Consider the following 11,983-nt stretch of genomic DNA (forward strand, 5'->3'; position numbering starts at 1 on the left):
TGCTTGTGAAAATTTAATTTGGTTGTGTCGACAAATTTGGTTAAATCGTTATATGTGTAGTGTCATAGATAATGGCACTATAGTATAGCGACAGTGTGAGTGGTACTGTATGTGCGGAGCATCTCACTGGCACCTGAGTGAGCATACCAGGGAAGAGGTCGGGTGAGTTCATGACAGCCTGGGTGAACCCAAGGGGGGGCACGTGACCGGATGAGGTGGTAACAAGGACCAGGGAGGAAGTCAGAGGAACACGTGATGTGGGTCCTGAACCACCGGGAAGGATCTGGAAAAGGGGCGTGGCCAAGGGCGGGGACTGACCACCCCGCAGTGGATAAAAGACGAGTTCCTGGTGGGGATTGTGGTTGTTCATCTCTGGGAAGAAACCTCCGTCTTCGTGGGTCTTCGGTCTCCGGTCTTCGCGCACGTGGACCAGGCAGCGTGTTGGCTCTCCTAGTCCGATTTAGTAGTTGTCCCATCCAGCGTGTAATAGTCACCTTTCCCCCAAGTGTATATAGTTAGTATAGGAGCGGTGGTTACCACCCTAGGTCGTTATTCTGCTCACGTTAAGAGTTACCGTGATATTAGTTAATGAAACGTGTTGCCTCCAAGTTCAAGTGTGCACCTCAATTGAACCCATTACACATGCCCTAACAAAATAAAACTCTTATGAATCACAATATTGCCTGCAAAACCTACGTGTTATTTTCACATGTGATAAGTATTGTAGTAATGTGTTGCGATGTTATCACTTTTCTATTGACCACATCACTCCATAGTCACAGGGGTGACGTGGTTTAGCAATAGTGCATTCACCGATAGTTGCAAGTGATTCAATGTTCAAATCTAGCGGCCATCCTGGTAATTACAGCGGGTGTATTAACTGTAAAAATGCACCACCTGCTTTACAATGAATATTCCAGATCCTGTGATGTCATTCGCAAGAGTAGGCCATGGTGTCAAGGTCAAAATTTACCAAATGTGAAAATTACCAAATATATAATTTGGAATATACATAGCAATCGTCTATGAATGATGCAGTACGCTCTTGAACAGGAGTCATGAGACTCACATTTTCAGGGTAAACAAGTAAAAACATGATAAAAATGTTAGACACAGTTAGATAATATCCTTCACCAGTTTGTCAATAACAGTGCATTGTATATTAAATGTGCCATGGCCGCGAAGCAACTCCGCAAGCGCCGCGACTCCCCCCTGCCCCCCACCCTGAGCACACACACACACCACGCACACACACACGCAGCACACACACACACGCAGCACGCACACACGCAGCACGCACACACGCAGCACGCACACACGCAGCACGCACACACGCAGCACACACACCACGCAGCACACACACCACGCACACACGCAGCACACACACGTACTGTCCCGGCGGGGGATCACCTGGCACAACAGGTTTTCATCCGAAGGGCCCCTAGGTGGGAAGTCCCACGGTTTCCTGGTGCCAGGAGATTGGGCCGACGCTCACAGGGAAAGCCACATTGCGGTGCCACTAAATTGGCTTAAAATTGTATGGGTTCACAAAGGTTCATCGGGCCAGCCGCAATGAGTCATGCACGACATCGGAGAGGGGGCTAGGGTGAAATATTAAGCAAGCAGTGCAGACGATGAGGTCAGGGGATCCCAGCGCCACAGACTAAGTACACACTAGCCAGGTGTGTATTCGCCAGCCAGACGCCCTTCCAGATTAAACAGGCTGAGTCAGGAATTAATGAGTATGGGTGCACAGATAATAGATCGAAACGTAACTGTCGCAACACTCCATGTAAGGCAAGAAAAACGCTTGAAAATCACAGGTAGGCGCACGATTGGCTGAGCAGGATGACGTAACCCTCGATTTTCAAAGTCAAGGGGCATAAAAAGGGGAGCCAAAAACGGTTCAAGAGAGATCTCATGTTCAACAGCTTGGTCGCCAAGACCGCCCCCACTGCCGTCCTGCCTCCTCGAGCTGCTCGCAGCATCCGTGTGATGCCAGCCAGTGCTGCTACAAGGCAGTGATAGGAAAGGTTTATTCGTCATCCTCCCTCTGACTCTCACAGCGTCCATGCGACGCCGTGAGTACAGCTGCGAGGTACGTGATAGGGCGTGTGTGTGTTTGGGGACTCGGATAGCAGTAGATGAGGCTCTACTCGCAGAATATTCCCTCCGGGCAGTGCAGGGTTTGTGCCGTGAATAAACGTTAGCACAGAGCATCGGTGCAGTGTCTGTGATTTGTGTGTGGAGCGGCTGCGTGGGCGAACGCGTGGCGAGAGTGAGGGCAGAGCCGCAGCACGAGCGCTCGTTGATATAATCGCCTGCAGGCGCGCACGTGTTCGCGCCGCTGCGCGAGCCTTAGCTGTGTGTGCGCGTGTTATGTGTGTACGCGGGTTAGAATATAACCGCCCACAGGCGCGCGCGTGTTCGCGCAGCCGCTTAGCGTCAGCTGTAGTGTGGGCGCGGTTTAGAATATAACTGCCCGCACGCGTGCGCACGTTCGCGCAGCCGCTTTAGCGTTAGCGGTGGTGTGGATGCGTGGTAGGGTGTAATCGCCTGCAGGGGCGCACGCGCATGCTCGCTGCTGCGTTAGCCTTAGGGGGTGGTGTGTACGAGTGAGTGAGGGCTAACTCTGTATGGCGGTAAGCCAGTAGTTCAGCCATGTCTCTCCGAGAGGACGCTAGCGCGGGAGGGCCGATCACTCGATCGGCTGGGGCCCGGCGGGAGATGATCGATGCAGTGGAGGGAGTGGAGGGGGCGAACGTTGTGCCCCACCTGCCCAGCGAGGGTGGTGGGGCGGACGTCGGCCCCCACAGAATCATGATTCCCAGCTTCAGTTTTAGTTGGGAGAGACGAGAACGGTATGCATTTAAAGGGGACACATACTGGGCTTTGTCACCTCTTGAGTGATATTACAGCACATCCGTAAAGATATTCCCAAGTAGCATCCTTTCAATATCTGCATTCTTCTTGCGTATGGCACGGTCGAAGTGATGGTATTAGTTGTGTGATAAGGCACTTAAATAGGCGGGCTGCATGAAGGCTACCTTCGTTTACCCAACATCTGCACGATACATCTCATCACTGCATACGTCATTTCCGCAGCATTAGCTGCTGTCACTTGACAACATTCGTATTACAGAGCATCATTTACATAAAGAAGTTTGGGACAAGTCAAAACGCTTCAATAAAATATATGGTTTAGCATGTTATTAAAATTGATGTGGCTTGGTTGTGTGCATGTTTGTGACGTACACACTTGTAGGTCACGATTATTTTGAGAGTTTTAGAATGATTGCATATGTTTACACGATACATTCAAATTATGGGCATGCTATATAAAATATTGTCCATAATAGAGGTTATTGGGGTTAGATCGTGTAAATATGTCGTTAAAAACCCGCCACCAAATGTTTAAAATCATATGTTTTAACAGAAGGCTTCGGAAAGGACGCTGTGTAAATCCGAAATAGAATAGAATGTAACAAATTCGTTTCTGACCGCCCTTTCTTTAATGATAAAATGGATACGTTGGCGAAGCCTAATGTATAATGCGTCTTAAAGAAATATCTAAGAATCATGGTTTCAATGCACTCAAAAGGTATTTTTTCTTTTAGTATTTTGCAAACTTTATAACAGTCCGGTACAAATGATGCTTTTGTAATGTTGACCCAGGGTGATGATGTATTGGTCAGGTGACAAGAGATGCTAACCGCTCATAAACTCGTGACTGAAGAAGAGTCATTTGACTCGCTCACGTGGAACACGTTAGCTTGTTTATGAAGAAGAATTTTACATTTCAAATTACATTTAGCAGCCTAAACTAGCGGATTAATAACTGTCTATAGCTTTAACTATGTACATCACATGTACATGTAAACACTTACGTTGGCCATGGAACACTCTGAGCTGACTTGTACACGGTCTTTATCGCCGGTGAGTAACCCATCTCTGTGCACCACACAACCTTCCCCAGAGCTGTCAGCCAGCTTCCTCGCTGTTTGCCTCCCCATCTCCCATCCTCTGTCTGAACGCCCCGAACAATCCTCAGCCTTCCCCTTACATACTTCATTGCCTCCTTTGTAGGCTGTCTCTCTCCCTATCCCCATCCACAGGAAGTTGAGCGGGGTTGATCGTAGACGACGAATTGGATGGCCAACTGCCGTGCATAAAAGGTGTTGTTATAGGCTGTGTGGAGATGTGGTGGGTAGCACAGAGAGCCTCACTGCCGGCATCTCAAGGGTGCTTTTTGCCACACTCCACCAATTGTAATACACGCGCACATTTCACTATCTCACGCAAATATTTGCATGATACAGACAAAGGGTTTTTACATCTCATTTATCACAATACTGCATGGAGCATTTGGTTAGTGTTCGACTGTAATGAAGTATGGTATTTTAAACACATTTGCCTATAGTTTTGTATGTTTTCGCTCATGAGATTTAGATATTTTTACCATACAGTATGGAATTTTGGAGGACATGGTTTAAAAATACTGTATGTAAAATTGTGCGAGTCACAGTAATTAAGTTTCAATTTTATTCAATCTTCTAACACCATATAACATCGATACCAGTTGTTTCTAAACTCGCTGGACTTGCAGGCCACAATCATAACACGATCGCAAATCACCATCCAATAAGAGTGCTTCGTGAAAAATACCTGACACAGTTGTGGGAACCACTTCCCACAACCTTACGGGCCACACGTTCAGAACCATGGTTCTATATAACATAAGCATCCTTTAAATTCAAAACAAAACCCCATCTCTGTCCCCGAATTTGGCTCTGCACCGATGACCCACGATGGAATTTACCTTACATTCGATTACCCTGTTGCTATTTTTGAATATCTTCCAATGTGGAAGATACCTTGCAGCAACTGTAATTGGTGCTCAACATATTTTTAGATGCAAGAGTATATTTGGTCACCCATTCTCACTGTCGATAAACTTTCTGCTGTAATGAGAATTTTTTTCAAAAGATCGTAAACAAGATGTTTTCGCTCTCTTGCCAATTTGAAATAATACACGCGCATATAAAAAAAATGTGAAATTGTTCACGATAAAAAAATGTCATTGTAATTTAACAAAAATGTACGTGAATTGTATGGCTGCAGATGCTGAGTCTCATACAGACAGATGAAGAACATGGGGAGGACCATAAAGGCCTGCCCTTCGACCTGACTGAGAGCACTACCAGCCCAGACCTTCCACAATCCCACCACCTGCTTTACTGCCTGCACCATGATATACACAAATTTACGAGCTTTCTTCGTGTTCTTCAGTGCAGGATGGACACTTTTCAAGGTTGTTCGCTGACTTAAGAGCTAATGTGCCAAATTAAATTAACATTTAACCGCATGCAAATGTACGTAATGGTTTATGAAAACTAAAGCCTTGACAATCAAGTACAGTATAAGGATGCTTCTGCGATGACTGACGTTGATACATTTTTACGGCCTAATTTCGATTGAAATAAATGGAATGTGATACTATCGAGGACTATTGTGACACTATTGGCACATTCATTATCAACAGCCATTTTCAATTCAGTTGGATGAAGGCCTCACTACATCACCATTCTTAATGGCCTTGTGATGCCAGAATATCCATCGGCCTGCACATGGACTGATCTCACCACCTCCATGGTGCTCGCACTCTTGGGCATTCCCTCTTTGGGCTGTCATTCCGTCACCAGTCGTGTTCATTATCCCATATCACAATATGTCCTGCCTAAGCTCACTTTTCTTAGCAGTCAATTTGATTTCTATCATTTTAGTTTGTTCTCAGATTCATATTTCCCTTTCTGTCTCGGTGTAATATTTAAATTGCATCTCTCTTTACATATTTTGTACTTTAAGTTTTTATTGATTCTGTGGGGGTCGCTAGCCCCCGAGATCCCTCCCTCGATAATGCTAACGGCCGGGCTAGCATCATCAATCGCCCCCCCGCTGCTAGGTTCCTCACCCGTGGTGTGGGAGCCATCGCCCGAGGATTCCCCTCCACCGCGGGTCCGCGTAGCCGGCATGGTTAATTTACGTACGCGCACACCCACACACAGCTCTGCGCGGCACTCACTCAACACTGACCACTCACGTTAGGATCGCGCACCTGTATCACACGGCGTGAGCACACGCGACACCCACTCTCGCACCGCTCTGCGCAGCGCTCCCCCGAAGCGAGCCGCAGCACTACAGAATCACTGCGTACACACGCGCACCCACACGCTCACACTGCACGACAAGATCACGCGAGACCACGCTTCGCTATTAATGATTTATTACCTGGTAACTAATATTGAATCAGTGAGTCGACGAGGCTGGCCTATTCCACTAAACCGGTACCTATTCCCTATTTATCGGCTATTATCCTACTTCACCTCCCCACTCACTGTTTGGCGCCCGCGGAGGTACCTCGATACGTCGCACGGACGTCCGGGTCGCTGGCTGGAGCTGCTGCTGGTCCGCTGGCCTGGAGAGAGAAGAGCGCCCCTTCCCCCTTGCGCCCCCCTATTTATTCTCCCTACCTCAAAGGGATGCTGCGCTGAACAATGGGCTCGTGCACCTCGAGCCCGCGCACAGCGGTTCTGGGCGCTTTTGATCTGCTAAACAGTGAGCGCGTAAATCCTAATTAATCCCTTTCTCACGCAGGCCCCCATCATCGAGGTTCATGCGGCGGCGTCCATTACAAAGGTGCGCCGTGGGAATTTGTGCACGGCTGCCCGCGTGACCCCGCTCTCCAGGTTATTTCTACTAATAGCCTTATCCTTTAACTCCCCTAATAATGGTGCCTGCGTGTTTTCTAATGATGCTCCTCCATCACAATACTTATTCCCTCTGCCTGCCCCGTCGATACTCGCGTGTGTGGGGGGAAATGCGCCTCAACCGCGGTGGCCGAATGCCCCACGCCGCGACCACACCATATTAAGGCCGGCCGCAGCGCCGCGGTGCCACGTAGCACGGGGGAGGTCATCCAATTCCCTGATCGCCGGAAACCGTGAGAGTTATTCCCGATAAGGGTTTCTCGGATAAAAACCGGTCGATCAGGTGACCTTCCCTTCCAGCTCTATGGGGGGGGGGGGAATGCGTGCGGGTGTGTGCTTATGTGGGGGGGGGGGGTGATGGGGGGCAGTGCGGTGGGGGAAGCCGGGCGGCTCCCTGGCTCGGCAGAGCGGCCCCGTCGCTGTGGCACCACAATTCCTTCGTCAGTATATCCGTTTTCGTTCCACGTGTTCTAGTAAGCACAAACTCTGCTCCCTGAATTGTAGTTGAGTTATTATGACCACAAGTACAGCTGCCATATAAAATATTACAATAATTACGTAACAAAAAATTGCAAAAGCAATAAACAATTACAGATTGCCACCTGAGGCGCGTGCTCCCGGGGCGCGCTCCCAGCAGCGGCTGGCGGGGGCCGTTTGTGAGGGGGAGTCGACGGAGGGAGCAGATGGAGCCGACGGGGCCGGGTGGGCCGGCAGAGCCGGGTGGGCCGACGGAGCCGATGGAGCCGGGTGAGCCGACGGGGCCGACGGAGCCGATGGAGCCGAAGGAGCCGGGGGGAGAGGCCGTGATGAAAAAAAGATGGCCGCCTGAGGCGCGCGCTCCCAGCGGCTGGCGGGGCCGTTTGTGGTCGGCGAGAGGCGCGAGCAGAGGGGGCTGACACTGAACTCACTCGAACTCACTCACTCATCATACACTGACGCACTCATCTTACACTGACTTATGCACACATCATACACTCACTCACACTACCACTGACTCACTCACACATCACACACTGAGTGTCATGCTGCCAGCTATGGCTGCAAGTTTGGTCGTACGTGTTATGTATATTGTTGATTGTTAAAATTGAATCACACTTCCTATGATTACTGTTATTACATTGTTTTTATAGCTTTATTTTGGTGATTCGAAAACATATGGTTAATCTAAATTGCACCACATTGGGATTTTTTCACAAAGCGTTTTTAATACTTATTTTTATTTGCTGGTTTATTCCAGTATGTTTCTGTTACGCGTCGTCGCTTTAAGATTTTCTGTCTTCATTTTTTGTTTGTTGCGGTTGCACCCGACTTAAGAGCCGCATGGCTCACAGGGCTATCTTACCTAATAAACGTCACTTTTTGTCTGTCTGTCCGTCTGTCTGTCCGTCCCTCTGTGTACGCTCGCTTGCGAGGGATTTGGCGCTCGGGCCGTGGGGTATAGGACGAAAAAAATTGGCCGGGATGCACGTCCCGTGCCCCGCGGTGAACATAGGCATTTCCGATTTTTCGTCCGTCGCCTTTAAATCGGTCCGATTATCGATTTAGTCCGATTTCTCTTTATTTACTTATTTACTACTGGCAGAAGTACCCGGCGTTGCCCGGGTGAAAAATATATTTCTTAATAACCTTACATATATACACAGATACTAAGGTATTGTCAAAGCCCGGTGGGCTTTGACAATACTCACCACTCACGCTCACCACTCACCCTCTCCACTCACCCTCACCACTCACCCTCACTAATCACCCTCACCACTCACCCTCACCACTCACCATCACCACTCACCCTCACCACTCAACCTCACCCTCACTACTCACCACTCATCCTCACCAATCACTCCTGACCAATCACCACTCACCCTCACCACTCTCCACTAACTCTCACTACTCACCCTCACCACTCACCCTCAACCTCACCAATCACCACTCACCCTCACTGCTCACCCTCACCACTCCCCTCACCACTCACGATCACCACTCACGCTCACCCTCACCACTCACCCCTCACTAATCACCACTCACAACCGAGGGAGAGTGGTGAGGGTGAGTAGTGAGAGTGAGTAGTGAGGAAGAGTGGTGAGGAAGAGTGGTGAGGAAAAGTGGTGAGGGTGAGTGGTGAGGGTGAGTGGTGAGCGGTGAGGGTGAGCAGTGAGGGTGAGTGGTGATTGGTGAGGGTGAGTGGTGAGGGAGAGGGGTGAGTGGTGAGGGTGAGTGGTGAGGCAGAGTGGTGAGTAGTGAGGATGATTGGTGAGGGTGAGTAGTGAGGGTGAGTAGTGAGGGAGAGTGGTGAGTAGTGAGGATGATTGGTGAGAGTGAGTGGTGAGGGTGAGTGGTGAGCGAGAGTGGTGAGAGGTAAGGGTGAATGGTGAGGGTGAGTTGTGAGGAAGAGTGGTGAAGAAGAGTGGTGAGGGTGAGTGGTGAGGGTGAGTGGTGAGCGGTGAGGGTGAGCAGTGAGGGTGAGTGGTGATTGGTGAGGGTGAGTGGTGACGGAGAGGGGTGAGTGGTGAGAGTGAGTGGTGAGGCAGAGTGGTGAGTAGTGAGGATGATTGTTGAGGGTGAGTAGTGAGGGTGAGGGTGAGTGGTGAAGGAGAGTGGTGAGTAGTGAGGATGATTGGTGAGGGTGAGTGGTGAGGGTGAGTGGTGAGGGTCAGTGGTGAGCGTGAGTGGTGAGGGATAGGGGTGAGTGGTGAGGGAGAGGGGTGAGCGTGAGTGATGAGGGTGAGCGTGAGTGGGGAGTGATGAGGGTGAGTGGTGAGGGTGAGTGGTGAGGGAGAGGGGTGAGTGGTGAGGGTGAGTGGTGAAGGAGAGGGGTGAGTGGTGAGGGTGAGTGGTGAGGATGAGTGGTGAGTAGTGAGGATGATTGGTGAGGGTGAGTAGTGGGGTCAGTGGTGAGCGTGAGTGGTGAGGGAGAGGGGTGAGTGGTGAGGGAGAGGGGTGAGTGGTGAGGGAGAGGGGTGAGCGTGAGTGGTGAGAGTGAGTGGGGAGTGGTGAGGGTGAGTGGTGAGGGTGAGGGTCAGTGGTGAGCGTGAGTGGTAAGGGAGAGGGGTCAGTGGTGAGGGAACGGGGTGAGCGTGAGTGGTGAGAGTGAGTGGTGAGTCGTGAGTAGTGAAGATGATTGGTGAGGGTGAGTGAGGGTGAGTGGTGAATGGTGAGGGCGAGTGGCGGTTGTGAATGGTGTTTAGTGAGGGGTGAGTGGTGAGGGTGAGCGTGAGTGGTGAGGGTGAGTGGTGAGGGCGAGTGGTGATGGTGAGTGGTGAGCGGTGAGGGTGAGCAGTGAGGGTGAATGGTGATTGGTGAGGGTGAGTGGTGAGGGCGAGTGGCGGTTGTGAGTGGTGATTAGTGAGGGATGAGTGGTGAGGGTGAGCGTGAGTGGTCAGGGTGAGTGGTGAGTGGTGAGGGTGATTGGTGAGGGTGAGTGGTGAGGAAGAGTGGTGGTAGTGAGTAGTGAGGGAGAGGGGTGAGGGTGAGTGGTGACGGAGAGGGGTGAGTGGTGAGGGTGAGTGGTGAGGCAGAGTGGTGAGTAGTGAGGATGATTGGTGAGGGTGAGTAGTGAGGGTGAGCAGTGAGGGAGAGTGGTGAGTAGTGAGGATGATTGGTGAGAGTGAGTGGTGAGGGTGAGTGGTGAGCGAGAGTGGTGAGTGGTAAGGGTGAATGGTGAGGGTGAGTTGTGAGGAAGAGTGGTGAAGAAGAGTGGTGAGGGTGAGTGGTGAGGGTGAGTGGTGAGCGGTGAGGGTGAGCAGTGAGCGTGAGTGGTGATTGGTGAGGGTGAGTGGTGAGGGAGAGGGGTGAGTGGTGAGAGTGAGTGGTGAGGCAGAGTGGTGAGTAGTGAGGATGATTGTTGAGGGTGAGTAGTGAGGGTGAAGGTGAGTGGTGAAGGAGAGTGGTGAGTAGTGAGGATGATTGGTGAGGGTGAGTGGTGAGGGTGAGTGGTGAGGGTCAGTGGTGAGCGTGAGTGGTGAGGGATAGGGGTGAGTGGTGAGGGAGATGGGTGAGCGTGAGTGATGAGGGTGAGCGTGAGTGGGGAGTGGTGAGTGGTGAGGTTGAGTGGTGAGGGGGATTGGTGAGGGTGAGTGGTGAGGGTGAGTGGTTAGGGAGAGGGGTGAGTGGTGAGGGTGAGTGGTGAGGATGAGTGGTGAGTAGTGAGGATGATTGGTGAGGGTGAGTAGTGAGGGTCAGTGGTGAGCATGAGTGGTGAGGGAGAGGGGTGAGTGGTGAGGGAGAGGGGTGAGTGGTGAGGGAGAGGGGTGAGCGTGAGTGGTGAGAGTGAGTGGGGAGTGGTGAGGGTGAGTGGTGAGGGTGAGGGTCAGTGGTGAGCGTGAGTGGTAAGGGAGAGGGGTGAGTGGTGAGGGAACGGGGTGAGCGTGAGTGGTGAGAGTGAGTGGTGAGTCGTGAGTAGTGAAGATGATTGGTGAGGGTGAGTGAGGGTGAGTGGTGAATGGTGAGGGCGAGTGGCGGTTGTGAATGGTGTTTAGTGAGGGGTGAGTGGTGAGGGTGAGCGTGAGTGGTGAGGGTGAGTGGTGAGGGCGAGTGGTGAGGGTGAGTGGTGAGCGGTGAGGGTGAGCAGTGAGGGTGAATGGTGATTGGTGAGGGTGAGTGGTGAGGGCGAGTGGCGGTTGTGAGTGGTGATTAGTGAGGGATGAGTGGTGAGGGTGAGCGTGAGTGTTCAGGGTGAGTGGTGAGTGGTGAGGGTGATTGGTGAGGGTGAGTGGTGAGGAAGAGTGGTGGTAGTGAGTAGTGAGGGAGAGGGGTGAGGGTGAGTGGTGACGGAGAGGGGTGAGTGGTGAGGGTGAGTGGTGAGGGAGAGGGGTGAGCGTGAGTGGTGAGAGTGAGTGGGGAGTGGTTAGGGTGAGTGGTGAGGGTGAGTGGTGAGGGTGAGGGTCAGTGGTGAGCGTGAGTGGTAAGGGAGAGGGGTGAGTGGTGAGGGAAAGGGGTGAGCGTGAGTGGTGAGAGTGAGTGGTGAGTCGTGAGTAGTGAAGATGATTGGTGAAGGTGAGTGAGGGTGAGTGGTGAATGGTGAGGGCGAGTGGCGGTTGTGAGTGGTGTTTAGTGAGGGGTGAGTGGTGAGGGTGAGCGTGAGTGGTGAGTGGTGAGGGTGAGTGGTGAGTGCGAGTGGTGATGGTGAGTGGTGAGCGGTGAGGGTGAGCAGTGAGGGTGAATGGTGATTGGTGAGGGTGAGTGGTGAGGGCGAGTGGCAGTTGTGAGTGGTGATTAGTGAG

The sequence above is a fragment of the Lampetra fluviatilis genome, chromosome 8 (genome assembly GCF_964198595.1).
Source record: "Lampetra fluviatilis chromosome 8, kcLamFluv1.1, whole genome shotgun sequence".
Lineage (NCBI taxonomy): Eukaryota > Metazoa > Chordata > Hyperoartia > Petromyzontiformes > Petromyzontidae > Lampetra > Lampetra fluviatilis.